This window comes from Accipiter gentilis, chromosome 22, assembly GCF_929443795.1.
Source record: "Accipiter gentilis chromosome 22, bAccGen1.1, whole genome shotgun sequence".
In the NCBI taxonomy this organism is placed as follows: Eukaryota; Metazoa; Chordata; class Aves; order Accipitriformes; family Accipitridae; genus Astur; species Astur gentilis.
This window is the reverse complement of record NC_064901.1, coordinates 22,138,848-22,160,198: the sequence shown is the minus strand read 5'-3', so window position 1 is coordinate 22,160,198 and position 21,351 is coordinate 22,138,848. Positions and strand designations below refer to the sequence as shown.

Below are 21,351 nucleotides of genomic sequence, written 5' to 3'. Positions count from 1 at the left end.
CAAACCTGAGATGAATCATAACATACATGGTCATTAACATCATCAGATAATGAATATCAAAATAAGAGCCCACCAAACTTAAAAGGTATGGGAAAGCAGTACCAATAAATATATTTTATTAAGGAGGAAACAGGAAAAATCTAAATAACAATGATTAGCATCATTATTAAATTACGTTGTTATGTAGTGAAGATCCTTTATCTAAGAATACTATGTTACATTTATTTTACCAGAGGAAGCCATGTATTTTAATTTACTAGTTATCCCCTGAGATTTACCATGATTTCTTGTCTTACGTGTGATTGGATTTACACTTACCCTTGCATTTTCCAGTGCATAAGCACGTCAAAACAAAGAACATTGATAATTAGCTAATTTGCACTTTCTTCCCTGCAATTTTACATTAGTTCTTGTCTCCTTTCTAGGGGAACCCAAGAATGGTTGACTACATTCTTATAACAACACCTTCTAAAATAATATAATAAGATACCTCTTTAAATCTTTGAAAGGGCTTACCCTGGGTGTTTGGGGTGAAAAAGAATGTATTCCTCTATTCTCCCCAACAGCTCTTGGAATTGTCTCTACAGCAATCTTTCAAGCTAATTTTCTTTTTAAATTCCATCCCTACACCCAGTTAAGAGGGTTTCACAGTCTGATCTCTCAGGGAAATCATCTCCCATTCATAAGAACTCAGCTACTATCCACAGAAATCCCAGTCACAGCACTAATGTAGGTGCTAGGCATGGATTGAAAGAGGAAGCTCAGCAGAAGCAGTAGCATACAACAGTATAGTGGCAAAATAAGCTTTAATGCCAGTATCAGCATGGGGCTGGAGATGCCACAGCAAAATTGGTAACCTTCAGGGATACTTGAATGTACGCTTGTAAAGCCACAGCTTTTAGCTGTCACAAAATAAAGCAGTCTGGACTTACATAAATGGTGGAAAATCTTCCACATATGAACGGAAAGTGTCGCTTGGTTCCATAGGAGACTGAAGATGAAGACACTACAGACAGCTATGAAATCTTCTCAAAACAATGAGAACTAAATAGATATTGGTGGTAGTTAACATCAAGGCTTTTTGTATTTAAATTAGGAGTTTTCTGTCATTCCTTATTACAAACTCCTGTTTCAGCTACTAAAGAAACCAAACCAATATCAGGAAAAAGTTTTGTAGAACAAGAACAAAGTAATGTTAAAAGCAAATGCTAAGTTGAAAGCAAAGTATCACCTACAGTAAGCTGTTTTTCAGGATTAATTTAATCCTGTAGCTCTATTATAAAAAGTCAATACAAAATACACAGTATTATTTAATGAAGCAAAAAAGTTCTAATAAGTACTTGCTATTATAAATCATTAGGAATACACAATCTTTAATGCATTAGTTGAATGGAAAATAATATTGTGAGAAAGGAAATAAAATTAAAATTTATTTACTGCTAAATGCATAGCACAGAAAATGTGGTTAGTGTCACAAATTTATTTAGACTCCATTAAAGAGAAGACAGAATATTTACATAAAAATAAGGGCCTGCTTCAATGCCTTAATCAGGAAATCAAATTGTGCATACTGCACATGTAAGCCACAGTTGATTGTGAGCATATAAAAAGGTTTTGTTGTCGAATTAACAGGGAAGATTTGTTTAAAAACCATTGCTTCAATGCAATGCAATGCAGTGTTTACAAAATGACTAAAGTAAACAGTAAAGAGAACATTAACTTAATTAAAATGATAATAAAAGACTCAAGTGTAGTTCCAACATCACCAGGAGAAATAACGTGCATCCATGTCAAAGTTACTTTGCTATAGCAAAAATGATTAATCAATGAAAAAATAAATACATACTATCTTTCCTCACCCTCCCCTCATAAGGACTTCTGGTTATTTTAAAGCTTTAAAAGGTACTTACAAATTAGAAATTTGATTAGTCCAATACCATCATTTCAAATGACAGGGCATCTTCCATGACTTAAATAAGGTCCTTATTAACTTAGTACTCCCAATATACTTTCATTAACAACTTCAGTGATGAAGTAGAGATATTCCTGTGTATTTTTGCTTCCTATTCAGAATTATGGCCCCAGAATAGCATCAAGCTTTTTCTTGGCAATGTACGGTTTCAAGTTATTTTAGATTCAGTTCAAAGCAAGCTAAGCAAGTCTACTTTTGGCTCAACCACCTACTGACCTACAGTCACTCAAAAAAAAAAGTGTACATTAAGCTGAAAAGAAAAAAAATTACTCGTGAAGCAAAACTCATACATCACTACAGCTAATATATACAGCATTATATTTAATGGCAAGTACATCATCTACAATTCTTTTTTCACAGTACAAAACATGAAATTCACTCCACTGTTAAGGGCTATCACAATGACGTATCACTAAATGTGAAACAGTCAAAAAGAATGTTACACTCACTGTACATGCAACTTAGATTGAACCTTCACATCATTAGTTTCACTTTAAAGTAAACTTCTGTAAGTTAAATCAGTATTATTAAGATTTCACTAACAAAAATTTTTGTCTTAGGAAAGCATGCTACTCTAAGTAATGTTAGCGTAATAAAAATAAAATTTAAAATAAAACCAAACCCAACCAACTTTCTGACTCCAGTTCCTATGTAACAATAATGTGATGGCACAGCCTCTGACAAAGGATTAGAGCCTAAAGAAATAATCCTTTTAGGATATTAAAATAAAACTAAGGATCAAAGGACAAAAAACAATTAAATGACTCTTTAGTGTTTGATACAAATAAGCAAACATTGCAAATATTATTAATGGTGTATACAATGCATTCTTTATGAAGGCTTATATGGTATTTGATTAATGAAACACCATCTTCATAATCTGAACCAGGTCATATGGGCAAAATTTCTTCAGTCAAATCCTATGTCCTAGTATTTCAGGTAACCATGTCATAGAAACCTCTTTAAGTTGCATCTAAAAACAAATTGATGTCCTTTCCCCATTACTGGAAGGCTGTTTAAAAAACTCACCCTTCCAATGCTTAAAAGCCTTCTTTAATTTCCAGACTAAATTTATATTTTGCTAATTTTTACTTGTGTTTTCTTGCACTAGTATAAACTCAGTTTAGAGAGCTCGGCTACTGCCCTATTCTGTACACAGTGGTGTATCTACAGAAAGCAGCCGTATCCTTTCGCAGACTTACATGCTAGTCTGAGTCTTATATGCTAGCTTACAAGCACTTCACTGCATGAGGCTGACAAATTTTCCACATCCTGCACCAGCTCCCATTGCAATTAAGTCTTTTCACAACATCAGAAATCAGAATTTTATACATAACACACAAGATGTTGCCGGTGTCCTGTATGGAATCAATACTTGCTTTTTTCTCTTGGACCTGCTTTCTGTGATATATCCTAGGACAGGATTTGTCTTTTTCATGGCCACATTTCTCTGGCAGTCAGTAACCGTTTTGCAAGGACATAATACCTCCAAATCTTTTTGCATCTATATCTCTTGAAAATTATAACCTCCCATCTTATATACAGAAATTCTTATTTTTAATCCTTTTAACTTTGTATTATTATACTTTATCCCATTCTACCACTCCAGTACCCCAAGTAAAAAATTCTTCTTCCACATTTTGCTGATCCCCCATCATAACACTCCTCTGCTTTGTGACCTAAATTTCATTATAATTTATTATCTTTGTGACGTTGTCACTACTGAAAACACACAAGATGAATAATAGATGTAATCCGCTCCACTGATAGTGTCTCTCCTCCAGCCTAATACTTTCTTGCAGCAGAAGTCACTGTCACTTCATCCCTTCAGCTATTTCCTTTTCCAATGAATGATTCTATTTTCATCCACATTTTCTCTAACTCAATTTATAATTTTCTGTGTGCCAAGAAAATGCTGAAAGGAAGTCCAGACACACAGTTTCTTCCAAACTGTGTTTCATTAGGAAATTTACTTTCCCTCATTGAAACAGTTAATAAGTAAACCTAGAATAATCCAGATCAAACAATCTTTGGCAAATTTGCGTTGCATTTATCTCATTTTCCATCTTCATCTAGCTCTACTTTGTTAGTTGTCATTTCTTTCAAAATTTGTCCCCATGCTTTGCATACTGATGTGATCAAGCCAGGGCTGGTAATTATTTCTAATTCTAGCATTCATTTATACTAAACCCAAGAGACTTTATCCAATTTAGTTTCAAACTTTTTAGAATATTGACTGGAAACAATTTAGAAAGCATTTCATTCGCCCATAAGGTTTTTTGTTACCTTTCTTAATATACAAATTACATATTATTTTTTTCAACCAGAGAACAGAAACCCATTCACAGAACATGTATTAATGTTTGGATTTTTTAAGTATCCAAAAAGAAGTTCCTCTAGTTTTCTATTCAAGTTCACCATTTCAGTTACATAAATTTATTTTTCTATGAATAAAAACTATCTATTTCCTGCTTTTTCTGGAACAAGCACACAAATTTCATGGTATTCCACGTGTATACTTAATTATTGTGTAAATTTACTTATTTTTTCTTCTTAACTTATATCCACATGTATCACAGGACGTAAGTAAACATAATCATGAGGCTTGCTTACTATTTACTCCGACATCCACACTTCCATCTTTACTACTGTTTTTGTAAAAACCTAATTTTATATCTGTATGGATTCCTCTGAGCAATTTGGGTGATTTTCTCTTCACATACTCCCTTAAAATTTTATATAAATAAATATGAGCTGCTCATGTGATACAATCAACAGATTATTCTCAAATTAAACATTTTCTTAATGGAATTCACCACCCTTTTCAATTTCATTGCAAGTGGAGATTTATTCAATACTGAAGCCTTCAAATACTGTAATTTCGGATCTTCACCACAGAAAACTCCCTGGCAGCAAGAGGTGGTACTGAGGGGCTTCTTTAACTATGTGAAAGCTACAGGCCCACTCATTTCATTTGGTTCAAAACCAAACTCATAACCAACAAGAACAAACTTAGGAGACCGATGCAATGTGATTTATGCCTCCTGAAATTTGGTTAAAGAGATTCTGCCACAGAGTGTGGAAGCTTGATAACTTCTCAGCTTACAGGTAAATTAACACAAGTTGAGGAATTAAAGCTAGAGTCTAAAAGCAAGATTATTCAACTTGAGAAGAGTCGTCTTAAGATTCATTTAGAAGCATTAGCAGAATGCATATTCCAATACAGACAAGAAATTCAAAGCAGAGGAAAAATTAACCTTAAAGGATCTTGGTATTATTTCTGAGTTTCTAGTGTGTATCCTAAAATGCTCAGCTGACCGACACAGAGGCTTTTTTCAATTTAACTGCATAAAATTTTAGAGCTGAAAAGAACATTGCAGAATTTTGAAATCGTTTTGGGGTTGTGTGGCAGGGTTTTAGTAGCAGGGGAGAGGCTACAGGGGTAGCTTCTGTGAGAAGCTGCTAGAAGCTTCCCCAGCTCCAAGCTGGACCCGCCTCTGGCCAAGGCTGAGCCCATCAGCAATGGTGGCAGTGCCTCTGGGAGAACAGATTTAAGAAGAAGAAACCTGCAGCAGAGAGAAGATTGGAATGTGAGAGAAACAACCCTGCAGACCCCCAGGTCAGTGAAGAAGGAGGGGGAGGAGGTGCTCCAGGTGCTGGACTAGATTCCCCTGCAGCCCATGGAGAAGACCATGGTGAGGCAGGTTGTCTCCCTGCAGCCCACGGAGGTCCACAGCGGAGCAGATCTCCACCTGCAGCCCGGGGAGAAGCCCACGCCGGAGCAGGTGGATGTGCCCGAAGATGGCCATAACTCTGTGAAAGGGACCCACGCTGGAGCAGTTCATGAAGAACTACAGCCCATGGGAAGGACTCACACTGGAGAAGTTCGTGAAGGACTGTCTCCCATGGGAGGGACCCCACGGTGGAGCAGAGGAAGAGTGAGGAGTCCTCCCCCTGAGGAGGAAGGAGCGGCAGAGACAGTGTGTGATGAACTGACCACAACCCCCATTCCCCATCCCCCTGTGCTGCTGGTGGGGAGGAGGTAGAGAAATCAGGAGTGGAGTTGAGCCCAGGAAGAAGGGACAGGTGGGGGAAAGGCATCTTAAGATTTGCGTTTACTTCTCAATATCCTGTTTGATTTGAATGGTAACAAATAAAATTGATTTTGGTTTTTTCTCCCCAAGTTGAGGCTGGTTTTTTGCCTGTAACCATAACTGCTGAGCAATCCCTCCCTCTCCTTGTCTTGACCCATGAGCTTTTCATTGTATTTTCTTCTCCCTATCCCACTGTGGGAGGAGGAGTTAGCAAACAGCCACATGGTGCTTTGCTGCTGGCTGGGCTTAAACCAACAACAGAAATGAAAACACCTTCAGAAAGGAAGGCAGAGGAAGAAATAGAATGTCCAGTAAGCAATCTTGTGCCAAATTTCTTCTTCTTTTAGGAATTCAATACTTACAGCTTGTTTGCAGCTTCAAACAGAGGTAGTTGCTCTGTATGTCTAATATTATCCTACAATCGTAGGTAGCGATTACTGATGCAACCAAAATAAGGTCAAGAAGAAAAGATGAACACATGTAGATTATAAACTGAGAGCTGGTTGACAGCTCCAGAGTTGCTGTATTTGCAAGCCAAGTAGCAGCAACAAATTCCCTAAAATGACTGATGATCAGTGAAGACATGACAGAAGTCACCAAACCAAGGTTGCTACTGCTTTTTGAAGTTCTTAAGAAGGTGTATAGCAGAAAAACTGAAGCTGAGAGAACAGTAAGTGTAATTTCCCATCTTGCTTACAAGTCTAAGTTCAATCAGAATCCTGTGGGAAAGTAACTAAGGAATGTATGCACTTCTTTTCTTTCCTATAAGCCTCCTCCTCCTCCATCAGTTATCTCTACCAGAAAAACCTGAGTTGTTATCCAGAATAATACTCTTGGTGCCATTACTGAACAAGGTCTTAATTCTTTCACCCTAACAAAATTTCTAATATTACTTTATACTTTATTATATTCCCCTACATTACCTCCTTGCTGTTCAAAACAGTAAATATTATCTAGGTCTTCATTCAACTGCATCCAGATTAATGTTATTTTTCTCTTTGGTACTGATATCTGTCCATGCTTCTCTCATTTGCACTTGACAGAAACCAATAAATATATACTCCTGGGTTTATATTATATCTTTATAACCTCAACTCTTTGAACACTTCTGTAAGTTCCCTGTGAGGTTCTAGCTCCCCATGCCACAAGCAAGATCATTTTGTGATATTTAAGGTTCTTCACTGAACTACTCATTATCTAGCTTCTTTAAGAATTTACTAACATTGACGGGGACATATTCTTTAATATCTCTCCTGTCCTGCACTGACCACAAGTAGTCTTCTACAAATACCTACAAGATTTTCTTCAGCTGACACCAAACTGACTAAATCTTTCTACCTATCGTACTCCCCTTCAAAGTTCTGTCATAGCAACTAGAAATCAATGTTTGAGGGACTGTGACTAAGTATTACTGTGTTAAAAATGCTTAGTATCTCCTCATTCTCTTCTGTATATCCCTTTAGTTGTTACCTAGATTGCCCTTCCTTAAGACATGAACCCTCTTTCCACTTTAGTATTTACATAGCATCTTGTGTAGTGACCTTAATTACTGACACAGTCCATCAGCCCATCACTGCTAATGTAAGTTTAAAACAAAATCTTAAAACCTTTCTGGATTTTTATCTACCACAGGTCTAAATATCCCTCCAAAAAGAAAAAGCTTAGGAAGTTTCACATCATTCAATCAGGAGATGTTACTGCAAATGTTTCCTCCCTCCCCTCCCCCCCCCAAAAAAAATCTGTTCATAACAAATACAAATACTTGATTTGAAATATGTTATAAAGTAAAAAGAGAGAGAAGATTGATTCAAAAGGATATCTGGAAAAATAAGACTACAAGACAATTGCTAGCTATTTGTTCTTCATGATCAAATAAATAGCTGACTATTGAAATCCCCCATGATAGCTTATTTTATACAACATGTCACAATGGATAAAGATCTTCGTATTTAGCACATCACACGGTCACACTGGAGCAAGTGAAGCAAAGGGTGACAAAGATGATTATGGGATTGGAGAATGTGCCATGCAAGGAGAGGTTGAGAGAGCTGGGATTGTTCAGTCAGAAGAGAAAGTTCAGGCAGGATATATATCCTATACATCCTGTATCAAAATTTATATATATGTATCAATATATAAAAATACCTGATGGGGGTAAGGAAGACAGACCAAGACTCTTGTCAGTGGTGCCCAGTGACAGTTGAAGAGGCAATTAATATAGACAACAGAGTATTGAAGGAGCTAGCAGATGTTACAGCAGGACCCCTCTCAATCATCTGCCAAAGGTCTTGGGAGTCTGGGGAGGTCCCCGCTAACTGGAAGCTAGCCAGTGTTATTCCCATTTACAGGAAGTCATGAAGGAAGACCCGGGGAACTACAGACCTGTTAGTCTAACCTCAGTTCCTAGAAAAATTATGGAGACTATACTGGGTACTATTGAAAGGCATTTAAAGTATAATGCAATCACCAGGCACAGCCAACATGGGTTCACAAAAGGAAAGTCCTGTTTAACTGAGTTGATAACCTTCTATGATAAGGTCACACACCTAGTGGATGAAGGGAAGGTGGTGGATGTAGTTTTTCTGCATTTTAGTAAGGCTTTTGATACTGTCCCTCACAGCATCCTTCTGGACAAGTTGTCCAACTGTGGGATGAGCAGGTTCATGGGGTGCTGACTGAAGAACTGGCTGAAGGGCAGAGCTCAAAGTGTTGTAGTGAATGGGGCTACACCCGGCTGGTGACCGGTCACCAGCGGTGTTCCTCAGGGTTCAATTCTAGGGCCCCTTCTGTTCCACATATTTATCCACAATCTGGATGCAGGAGTTGAATGCACCATTAGCAAGTTTGCTGATGATACCAAACTGGGAGGTGCTGTTGACTTTCTTGAGGGACAAGAGGCCTTGCAGAGGGATCTAGACACATAGGAACATTGGGCAATGATTAACGGGAGGAAATTTAACAAGTGGAAATGCTGGATTCTGCACCTAGGGCAGAGTAACACCAGGCACAAGTATAAATTGGGAGAGGAGGGGCTGGAGAACAGCCCTGCAGAAAGGGGTCTGGAGGTGCTGGTCAACAGTAGGCTCAATAGGAGTGAGCAGTGTGCTCTGGCAGCCAAGAGGGCAAACCCCATCCTGGGGTGCATCAAACACAGCATAACCAGGCGGTCAAAAGAAAGGATTATCACGCGGTATTCAGTGTTGGTACAGCCTCACCTTGAGTACTGCGTGCAGTTCTGAGCACCACGATTTAAGAAGGATGTGAAGGTCCTTGAATGCATCCAGAGGAGGGCAACAAAGCTGGTGAAAGAAAGGGCTGGAAGGAATGTCTTATGAGGAGCGGCTGAGGACTTTGGGCTTGTCTAGTTTGGAGGAAAGGAGACTGAGGGGTGGGTGACCACATTGCTCTCTACAGCTTCCTGAGGAGGGGAAGTGGAGAGGGAGGTGCTGATCTCTTCTCCCTGGTATCCAGTGATATGATGCCTGGGAATGGTTCGAAGCTGTGCCAGGGGAGGTTTAGACTGGACATTAGGAAACATTTCTTTACCGAGAGGGTGGTCAAACACTGGAACAGCTTCCTAGAGAGGTGGTCAATGCCCCAAGCTTGTCAGTGTTTAAGGGGCATTTGGACAGTGCCCTTAATACCATGCTTTAACTTTTGGTCAGCCCTCAATTGGTCAGGCAGTTGGACTAAACGATCATTGTACAACCCTTCAGTTGAAATATTCTATTTTATTCAATGGGCAGAAACTAAAACATGAAATGCCATTTAAGCCTAAGCCTAGACTTTTTACTGTGAGGGTGGTCACACACCGGAACAGGCTGGGCAGGTTAGTGAAGTCTCCATCCCTGGAGACTGGACACAGACCTGAGCAACCTGCTCCAGTTGAACCTGCTTTGACCAGTGGGGCTGAACTAGAAGATCTCCAAAGATACCTTCTAAAGTCAGCTATTCTGTGATTCCGTGAAATAACAGAACTCCTCAGGAATTTAATTCCTGAGAACTCCTCAGCATTTTTTACAGCTTTTAGTGTGAAAAAAAATTCTAAAATACATAACATGCAAATGTACAATGTATATTATCTTTCACATAAACAGCAGTAAATTTTAAAATATCATAAGTTCATAACACATCTGAAAAACAGCTTACCCTCTCCATGACAGCAGGAAATAAACACAACTGCATCATGGGCTTGGAGGTTAACAAGTAATTCCACTAGTCCAGCAGCCAGTGAAATTAACTGATTAAAAGAAAAAAGAAGGTCCCTTTAGTTTCACATTCAAACAAAAGTGTTTCTTTTTTCTATAAGAAAACCTTCCTTTGGATTTGCCCTTGTATCATAACATTGAGAAAGAACCTAATTCTTCACCTTAAAATATCACATTTTCTACTTTTTATTTAACTAATTATGGATTTTCCACAAAGATAAATCACTTAATCAGAATATTTTTAACTATCATCTTTCATTATACCTAGATTAGATACAATGTGATCAAGCAATCAAAGAATTAAGTCAAAGAAAATTTTAGGTTCTTTATTGATTTAGTGAGTAACTTGTACAAGGCAGTCTCACCAGGCCCCAGTTTCCCTGGTTAATATTTGCCAACTCCAAAATGATGTTTGAAGTTCAATTCGTTAGTATTTACTGATACTATCAAATTTGCAGCTGAAAGATGTTATAAATTTTGAATGAAAGATATAAATCTGCATAATCAATTAAAGTAATTCAGCCATTTAGCAGTTTTGTCAAATAATTGCTTCCCCATCTCTTAGCATTACTCCCTATTCAAAATACCAGTCATAACTTTGAAATTGAAAAAAAAAAACAAACCAAGGATGGGGAATATTATTTTGAACCTTATTTTTTATAAAATGAATAGAAGGGTATTAATATATATTCTTTCATATATGTTATGGTTTATGAAAAGTATAAATATGTTAAGGAAACCTTGCAAAGAAAATGAATATTCTTTTAATGAAAATATTAAAAGTCACTAGAATAATCACTTAATGCAACTGGAGAAATCACAAATCTAGAGACATGAAGAAAACAAAATACAAATAAATTGAACCGCTCTTCAAAAGAATTCCATAGCAGAAGAATACAACTGCCAAAATTTCAAGAAAATTTCTCCTATCTTGCAAAAAAAATAAGCTCTCTTCATAACTTAACCTAAAAACATAATTCAGCTCTCATAACAAAATTCTTCTTTGTGCATTTTAGTATTTATTAAAGACAACATACATATTGTTCCAAGCCTTGCCTTCTGTGAATTCTAGTAATACCTTTAGATGTATTTAGCTTCATACTTTTTAGAAGTGCCCTCCATTCGTTTTGACAGGCAGTATTAGTGGGGCAGGAAGCATTCTGCTTGCTTGCTCACAATCATTTTAATGCTTAAGATGACGGGGTCAGGTAGGGCCTCCCAGAGAAAGAGAGACAATCTGCATTCCTTGGAGATCTCCTGACTATGCTCAGGTCTGGGAGGTTCAAGAAACTGGACAGTATGGCAGTCGAGAAAATGCCACTACAGGAGCTTGCAGCCCAAGCAAAGAAACTGCAGTAAGGAGCAGGGAGCAGGCTACCTGACCTTATACCCAATAGGAAAAACCTCCAGCCGATCAGAGGGCGCTGTGCAGTTCACAGCTTAAAGTCACTGAATTAACTGTAACCAAGTGGAAGCAAGAGCACATACACAATGACAATGTGGGCAGGGAAAATGTTGTTAAAAAAAATAATTTACTTTTCTTCTCTCTTCCCTATTCACCGAGTTTGCAATACTTAAAATGTTAACTATCTTAACCGCTATTCTAATAAAACTTGGCACTTCTTTAATTAAAAAACATTTGGTCTCCCTTGAGGAGCAAAATATAAGGAAAAAGCCTATGCAGAACCACATCAAAATTATGGCCAACTCGGTGTCCCATACACCTGTAGTTATTAAATTTTTTTTTCTATGAAAACAACCCCAAAAGCAATGGAGAACAAAGTTAAGTATTACTACTAATCCTACTTCAACTATATAGCTTCTGGTCAGAGATCAGGAAAAAAAAAAATAACAAAAAAAACAAAACAACAATTTAAGTAATTTTAATATCACAGACTAAACATTCTCAAAATTATGCTATATAAACACATAGTGGTTCAGTTATCACAAAGGCAGTGGTTCAGAGAGATCCGTACCCACAGCACTTGTTTTTTTTTAAATCGAAGGTAGACACAGAAGACTGACCTCGAAACAGTTTAACAGGAGTTAAGAACTAGTCAGAAGTAAGAACTTTTTTAAACTAGATAGAAGACTTACATCAACAATAAAAACAACTAGTGTTTGAAAATATTAAGCACTCCTTTGTTTTAGATACAGTAATAAAAGTGCTTACTAGTTTTGTAACATTACATTTTAAACCTTGAAAAAAGATAATTTCTAAATTTTTTGACAATTGATGCAATTTTAAACAAAAGAGGGAATTGTAACTCAAAAAGAGCAGCTTACTTGTCAAACATATGCAAAATGCTCTGTCAAACACTTAGACAAAAAGTAACTGGTGATTTTTCTTTTAGAAAGATAAAAGAGTCAATTGCAGAAACAATACACTCCTCCATGGAAATTATATACACGGACTCATTTTAATAAGCAATGGATAAAGCAGTCTTCAGTTTTACAGTCCCGTTTAACATTATACATACATAACAATACATTAACCAGAAACACAGCAAAGTAAGAAGTTACCTTTTGTCTTATCTGAAGTAACCAAATGTCTTTGTTAGATAAAAATTATGTTAGAAAATTAACAGGACAATTATATAAAAGCGAAGGTTTATTTATTCTTGTTTACATACTGTATTGACTCCATACAACTCTAATCTAATATAGCCACAGTCAAGAATGAATTAATAAAAATTCAAACATCAATTCTATGATCTTCCTCCAGAGTAATAAGTTAATAATCTGCTGACAGCCCTTGCAGAAACCTCATTCCAAAAGAAAATAGGAAGAGTGGGAATCTACAGAAGCAATATAGTAAAAGAACAGACTACAGAAGTTAGAAAGACATGACTTGTGTTAAAAAAGAAAGGATTTCTGACATTGAATTGCTTCTTACACTTGCAAACAAAGGCATAACAAAATCCAGGGATTAGGAGTTTAACCTAGATAAATTCATCTCATGAGGAAGGGGAAAGGAGTTCCTAAACCTGTAAGTGTATAACAGCTAAAAGGAATCAGCCATTGAAACATGATTTAATGAGGTAATGGATTTTCAGTCACTCATTCCCTTCAAATTGAAGCCTCAAAAATGCTTACAAAAAAATATATAGTAGTTCAATCAAGAGGTTGAAAAGAACTGGGTTTTCTGCCCTGCATTAGTAGATGCGAGTTGATAAACAGAAACGGCCCATCCCTTTCTTAACAGAACTTAGAACTTGCTATGTTCTTAATAGAGTACAGAACTTAATATCCCTAATTCTGTGAAATACTTCTAGAGATCAGTAAACCTCTAAAGAAGGCCAATGTTCTTAGCCCATCAAGCTGCATACCAAAATCTTAACATGGACAATAGCCACATAGTACTGCATATATCCTGAAAAGATGAAGTGCTCAGAAGCTTCCCTGAACAAGACTTGGTGGAACATCCTGCTGAACTTGACTGCTGCTGGCTGACTTCTTCCAGTAGCTGGGGTTTTCTATTAACCAACAGCCCCTGTGTCAGCATGACCCCACTACTGGTCACACGATGTGATTCTAAAGTGGGAGTTGCATTTAAAATGCATGTAAGCTACAGATTTGCCATCAGTCCTCTAGAAGAATGGACCCCAAGGCACTCTAGCATGACCTAGTTAAAATGTATTCAAACATGCTTACTGATCCTGCTAATCTTTCAGACAACCTTTTAGCCACAGCAGCCCAACTTTTGATATTTTTTTTTCCTCCAAAAGCCACAAAAAGTCTGATTGTAAAAATAAGCTAATGCTCTCCAAATTTTAATCAGACATTTCTCTTCAAATCAAGCTGAACTTCTCAGTAGAAGCTTAAAGAAGAAAGCTAATTTTCTAACATCACTTAGAATACACATCAGTAAGGGAACATCTTTCATACTGCATGTGGTTCCACAGGCAAGAAATTCCCAAAGTAATGAGATGTTCCCCTCCCACCTCCAAGATGTTACTTTGTTCCATAGTTTCGTGTTAGAATCCAAATTTATCAGAATCAGACATAAAAATGTTTTGCTTTCTGCTTCAGTGCTTTTGTGGGACCAAAATACAACTGCCTGTTCTGCTTGAGGGAAGTGTAGCTTCTTATCAGTAACATAATCTAGATAACTTGGGGAAGGAACAGAGTGGGACAAAACAGATGGACAACCTTTAGCTAATATTTGATCTTTCTATTCTTGTTGGTGCCAAAGCTCTCCACTAAACCTTCTTTTCCGCCAGCTTCCCCATCTCATTCCTTAATGGCTGCAAACATCAGAAGCAAGATCAGTGGTAAGATCTTTATTCTTTTGGCTGGCATCAAAGCAATATGCAAAAAATCTAATAACCAAGAAATTTAACATCAGCCTGTTCACAACTCAGCTGGGTGTTTATAAATCAGGATGAAAAACAGGCAGATGAGAGGGCTGCTGAGTTTGTAATAGTTACGCAAAAATGCATGACACTTGGCAGCCATAAGAAAACTGGAGAGGTACTTGCAACCAGGAGGTTTTGCAAACTCAAAGCATAGTCAGTGCTATACAGTATTCAGAAGTTGGAAAAAAAGAGTCACAGAACTGAGCTAAAAGCCCTCCTTGTTACACATGGGAGGCTTGGAGACTGGGTGACTTGACAACCCAGTAACAGAAATGCCTGAATACAGTTTTGAGTGGGCCACATCAGGGAAAGAATGTCTTAAGTGATCATTATCAAAATAATCAGACTTGCTTTGTATTACCATTTTCTAATTTAAATTGAACTGTGTTTTCTGCAGTGCTGTATTAGAACAAGACAAATTTTACTGAAGATTGTAAATACTAATATTGCCATATGATTAAAAAGTATTTGCCTTAAGTTTAATTCCACTGTGCCACAATATGTGTATCTTAAGCTGTAAAAATTCCCCTTGGCACTCCAATTTTCTTTTAAACACTATTTTCATAGATTTAAAAAAAAAACCAAACTTACTTCAGGACACAGAACTTTACATACTACAAAGCACAATAAAGAGATCTAATGAGCTAATTCAAGTATGGGAAGCAATTTATGTGCATTAGCATATAGGTTCATGCTGTCTAATTTACACTGTTTTACAGCTTTCATAGAGCTCCATGCCACCAAAACTTGATTGCTTCCTGTATCTGATCTTCACCATCACATGGCTCAAACACACTGCTGATCTAAGATCTATTCTTTTAAATAAAAGTGAAGGAACTGAAAAAACTCAAAGTACTTTGTACAATAGTAAGGCTATGAATAAAACAGGACTGTGAAATTTGCAAGTCAAACCCTCACATAAAGCTGCCAACAGCTTTTCCTCTCAAAACTGGTGTGACATATTATTAAGGAAAAATGACAGATGAGTTTAAAACTCACCGAGTTTAAAACACTTTTGAAGGTATTAGCTTTTTATTTAACTCCTTTTATGTCAAGTATTAAGATTACACTGTTAATCAGAATTCCCCACTTTTATTTATAACATAACTATCACTAATTCATAAATTTGCTGTAAAACCATGGGAAGTGTTAGAAACTATCAGCCTTAACTAGTAAGCTATTTTCTTAATATACAAGATGGGGGGTTTGTGTGTGTCTCGCTGTATATGTGTGTATATAACTCTGTCAACAGAAACAAAAGAAAGTTGTTGAATCTTTTTTTAACAATGAATATTTTCTTTTCTAAACTAAACATTCTAAAAATAAGACCAATTAATTTTTCATATAAAGTCTGTAATTATTAAAACAATATGAATACTTTATAGTAAAAAAGGCCTTAAAAGATAAATTTGGATATTTTCTCACATGTAATTCTAGTGAAATCCCATTCAAGTATTTCAGACTGCTAATAAGGAATATAATACAGGGTTTGAAATAACCTTTTTAAAAAAGTCAAGCACTAGGAAAAGCCTACAATCATGTGTTTTTCTTACTGTTTCCTAGGCACGTTTACAATACTAGCCACAAAGAAAGCCATTAATTTCATAGAATCATTGCATATAGACTCATTATTTGGGTGAAAAGTAGTAGTTTTCTTTGTGGTGAACACTTTGTAATAAGGATGCAACTGACTATATCATGGCCAGCTGCTCCTATGTTTAGCAGTCCTCCAGTAGTACCTCACACTTTCTTGAACTTGCAAGATAGGCTTTTTCCATCTACTCTCTTTTATACCAGATATTATGTTCTTGTTCCTACTTTCAGTGTAGGGTGGGGTTTTTTAGCCCTTTCCTTCGACTTCCTTTATTTCTGAATAGTTCAGTCTAATTTTAGCAAGCATATCAAGAAAAAATAAAAGAGGCCGCCTATTCCCCACGCTGGTATTTGAAAGAGCTCTCCATGGTCCTGAGCAACCTCCTGCTCAGTCACCTGCTCCAGGAACTCTTTTGCGGAAGAGTCTCGCTAAGGCCCAGCCATGGGTAATAAAACTAGTGCCAGTCTGATGGGTTCTTGTTTCAGCAAAGCGAGTCTCTGGACAGTATAACCTACAGAGGTAAAGGGGAGTCTGGATGGCATTAGAGTTCAGCTCCACAGGAAGGGAGGAGGATAAAGGATCTGCATCTCTATTCCTTAAGTTATTCACAAAATCAAAAAGCAACAATGAATCGAGAAAACAATAAAATCAGTCTACTACCCCCATTTGAAAATTACAACCTTACAGTTAAAACAAATGGCAGCAGAAGCTAAGTGGAGGGCAGGGGCTTCCCCTTAATGCCCCAAACAATATATAGATTATTATCTACCATGAAGTTTTCAGAAGTGAAGCACTGGTTTTTTTGAAGTTGGTTTTGCTAAAATCACAAGATTTTAAACAAAGAAGTACACTGAACAGACTTTTAAAGACCTTGAGCAACTCCAGGCTCATAGGTCAAGGGGCAATGAGAAAAAGAAAATTTTGAGACAGAAATGGTCCCATAAATCTGATAGTAAATGATATCAACATCATTCTTACATGGAGATTAACACAGGGATTCTAAAGGACAGAAGGCAGCAAGATGCAACAGTGAGGCATTAAAATATCACCCCTGTAAGGTAACAAGCTGTTTAACGCTAGTGGAGGCTCTATGGTGACATGACTGCTGAATGCAAAGACAGAGGATTTTGTAACAAAACTAGACAGTCTTTTAGAAAACTCTGGGAAGGAGCTGGTGACTTCAAGTCCACACCCACTCCCAGAGACAATGCAGGAAGTAGCAGAAAAGAAGTCTTCTGAGTACAACATAAGCTGCTTTATAAAAGATTATAATGACCCAGTTTTTGTTCCCTCTCTGTGACACAGATAAACCAAGCAGAAAGGTAATGATGAAGCTTAATTGGAAGATACTAAATTGGTAGGCTACAAAATTTTTGAGAAGCAAATTCTTACATGCATAAAACCTATAGCAAAACTTTTTAAAAGCATAATAGAACTAAAAGACTTGACAGAGATTCTGTAGGGCCAAATTATGTTTGAGTTGTAATAGCACAATTTAAATACAGGACCACAGCAGGAAAGCTAAATGAAGTACATGCATTAGTAGTTACTAGGAATGAACTTAAATTGATCCCTACATTGAAATCTTTCTTCACAAAGACAATGACAGAAGAATTCTCGCAGCTTGAAATGTCAGTAAAATGACCAATAACAAATCATCAGGACCAAACTGTGAAAATTGTGTCCATATACCTGTTCTAATGGAACTCAAGTAAGCAACACAAAACCATTAAGAGTTTCATGGTATCTTATCACTTAAGGTTCCATAAAAAGGGGATAGGATATGACCATCAGTTTTTCAAAAAGGCTTTAAGGATGGCCTAAGAAGGATCAGTAAATATCACTTCCACATCGGGTGAATAAGAGGAAACTACAATACACATCAGAAATAGGCACAAGAATAAACTCCAGATAGTGGGAAATAATCAGCACTGGTTTTGTGACGGAAGTCACGCCTCAGAAGGTGATGAAGTTTTATGAACAATTAAATTAGCATGAAATTGGAGGAGACCTGGTTGATGTCACATATTTGGATTTTCAGAAGGCACTATTAAATTGTGAAATTTACTGTAATTAAAATGTGTTTGAGTTTACAAAAATTGGATATGTTAAAAAACAGACTTAAATATTCTTGCTAGAAAATGGATATTATACTGCATCTGTCTTAGAACAATGCAGGTTCTGGAAGCTCAAAAAGTAAGCTAGAAGGATCATGGTCCCTTGCTTGTACTTCTTCCAAAGATAACTGCTACTGACATTTAAGAAGGACAGGAAAGCTTTTCAGACAAAAGCTCAGATCAAACTAATTTTACAACCAACTGTTTCTGTCTGGATCTTATGTAGCCATGCTCATTGCTGAAAATCTATTCAGATAAGTGAAGGAAATTTCAACGAAATAAAGTAAATCAACACTTTCACAGAATTCAGCCCATTCTGACAGAGCTTTGATACAGTTCTTAGAGTCTTCAAGATACCAAATATAATGATCATGAACTTCCAAAGCACCAAAGTTAGGGAAACTATTTTTATTGTAACAGTTTCAAAAGTAATTATAAGGGAGTTGGCTGGAATGATACATAGTGCACATGTATGCATTTGGAAGTAGGCAGCATGAGTGGAATTCTGCAGACATACAACAAACCCACACTGCTGGAGAATTTGGGGCCACCTTTTGCAAACTAAGTCTTACTGTGTCAATGCTAATAGAGATTAATAGTTAGTAGAGAAAATAAATTTTAGTTTTAAGACTACTTTCTCTCACGCTCTTCTTTTTACGAAGAGCAGCAGCAAATCATAGAAAGAAGCCACAATGTGCGACCAGTCATGTGAAACCAGAGAAAGATGAAGGGATATCATACAGTCTAAACATTTCTACAGAAGAGATGTTATGAAAGTTGTTTGGATGGTAAAATAACACAACAAAATATAACCTTTTACCTGTAGTTTATAAAATGGCTTATTTATAAGTATCGGGGCTTACAGGAAACAAACTATCAGAAGACAGATTTTGTCTGATAACTTTGTTCTAATCAGAGAGCTAGCCATTCCTTATAGCAAATTGATTGAAAAATCTCAATAATTAGTTTTGTAAATGCAGTAATTACTATGCTCTTCTGTGAAATAATATGGCATTATTAGGACAAACATAGTTAAGTGCTCCAAAAAGCAGGCTATTCAGAAAAAAAGATCAAAGAAAACTTGGTAATTGTTTGTTTCCAACCAGTACAGTTTCCCAAAAAATTACATCCTTTGAAACACAGAAGCAATCCGAGAACATAAATTACTACAGAAAAAATACTGACATTCTAATATACACTGAATGCTTGAAACATCGTTATTTCTTCCTGAACAGTTCTTATGGTCAGCTATAAAATGGCCTTTCTGCAGGCATGCAGTCCCTTGCAGATTAATCAAATACTTCTGTTCATCATAATAAAATAAACATACATACAAATTGATGCCATGTTTGAGCAGGAAGGAGGGATTAGTTGGCCTCCTGACTTACGGGAGGTATACTTCTATTTCTGTGATTTTTATATCCTAATGAACTCTGTGCACATGAACACTTTGTGTTCTTATTTTAATTTACAAATCACCATTTCATGTATACATTTACTATTTAAAGCATAGGCAGACTGCACTTTTCAAAACAGTGTAATAAATAAAAATGTGCTCACAGGGTGTCACATGCTGCTACTGGAATAAGTCAGTCCTCCTGTATCCAAAGGACTTACTGTTCCCGCTTTGCACTCCTAACTTAGATCCTCATCCTGCAAGTGGCATTCACAGAATCATCCACACATACTCAAAGTGTCAGCTGCAATCAATATACAAGATATTAAAGACAGCAACACTGAAGACAGGAGAGCAAAGAGAAATGAAACCAGGCATGTACAAAGAAATTCATGCAATATCACAACATTCTACTACTGTAGTAGCCCATGGTATTTTTATTAGCTACTGATTTTCTGAAATTTATGTTCAAATACCAGATATTTTTGTTTTCCTTTGGAGAAAAGGAAGTGATGGGCATATAATTTATGATTGCAAACTGTCCCTTGTTATTTCACAGAAATATATATAACATTACAAAAAAGTTATTTAATTAATATATGCAAGAAACAGTACTTCATACTTTTATACAGAATCATTTATAAATGGTCTAAATATTTATTAATAGATTTCATAAGATTTCTCTAGGGAAAACTCTATGCAACAATGGATGGAAAAGAAATTACATACACTGAGCTTATCTCACTGTGATTTGCATAGGTGGCTCCAGAGAGAAATAAAATATTTCAGATGCAGTTCTCATTAACCCAAAAAAACTTGAGTTTGGGGATCTTTATTTCTTTCAGTCACACACAAAAAGTTAAAATTTAAAAACCACATATGCGATGGAATACATATTTTAAATATACCAGTATACCTTGCTTTTTATAGCAACAATGGTAGACGGAAGTCTAAAATAGCATTGGGTGATGAAAAATTCAACTCCAGTATTTAAAAAAAAAACACAAAACAAAAACCAAACCCCACACACACACTGTCCTGATTTGCTTTTAATGGATCTGCTACCATTTTCCAAATTGCAAAAGGTATTCCTTATGCTAGCAAAAATAATGCTGTACTGACAACCAGATATACAAACGAATGTTTTCATTTGCTTCAGATTACTAAATAATAATAAGTTTTTAAAGAAACTCACTTATGCACAAGTGTAAAAACATTTGCATTGCCAAAAGCCAGAACACTTTAAAAAATATTATTAGAATATTCATATTACAAAAAGAAGTTATATGTGCAATAAACAGCAACGACTGCCAGACAAAATGATGCTTTACTGTTCTTTTTCTTAAGCAACGCATATTCAGATCATAGCAAGAAAATGGGAACATTCAATGATATTGTTTTGAATAATACCTTTAATGCAGTGAGTTGAATTTAATTCCATCTAAAAACTCACCTAAAAATCTTAGTTTTCCTTGAACTAGAAATGAACCTAAAGTGGTATTCTGACATTTAAACCTGAACCAGAACAAGTTGAACTAAACTGGAAAGTTTGCTGGTTGCTATTTAAGTGCATATAAAACAATATCCATCAAATATAGGGCAAGGAGGGGGG

At 36.4% G+C, this 21,351-nt stretch overlaps 1 protein-coding gene across 2 annotated transcripts in view; it reads right to left on the bottom strand.

The window, feature by feature from the left end:
* FUT8 (fucosyltransferase 8) overlaps positions 1-21,351 on the bottom strand; it is a 111,611-nt gene that overhangs the window by 71,225 nt on the left and 19,035 nt on the right. For both annotated transcript variants that reach the window (XM_049825658.1, XM_049825659.1), the window contains exon 3: positions 10,216-10,306. The gene's annotated coding sequence lies outside the window, so the exon portion shown is untranslated. The remainder of the gene's footprint in view (positions 1-10,215; positions 10,307-21,351) is intronic.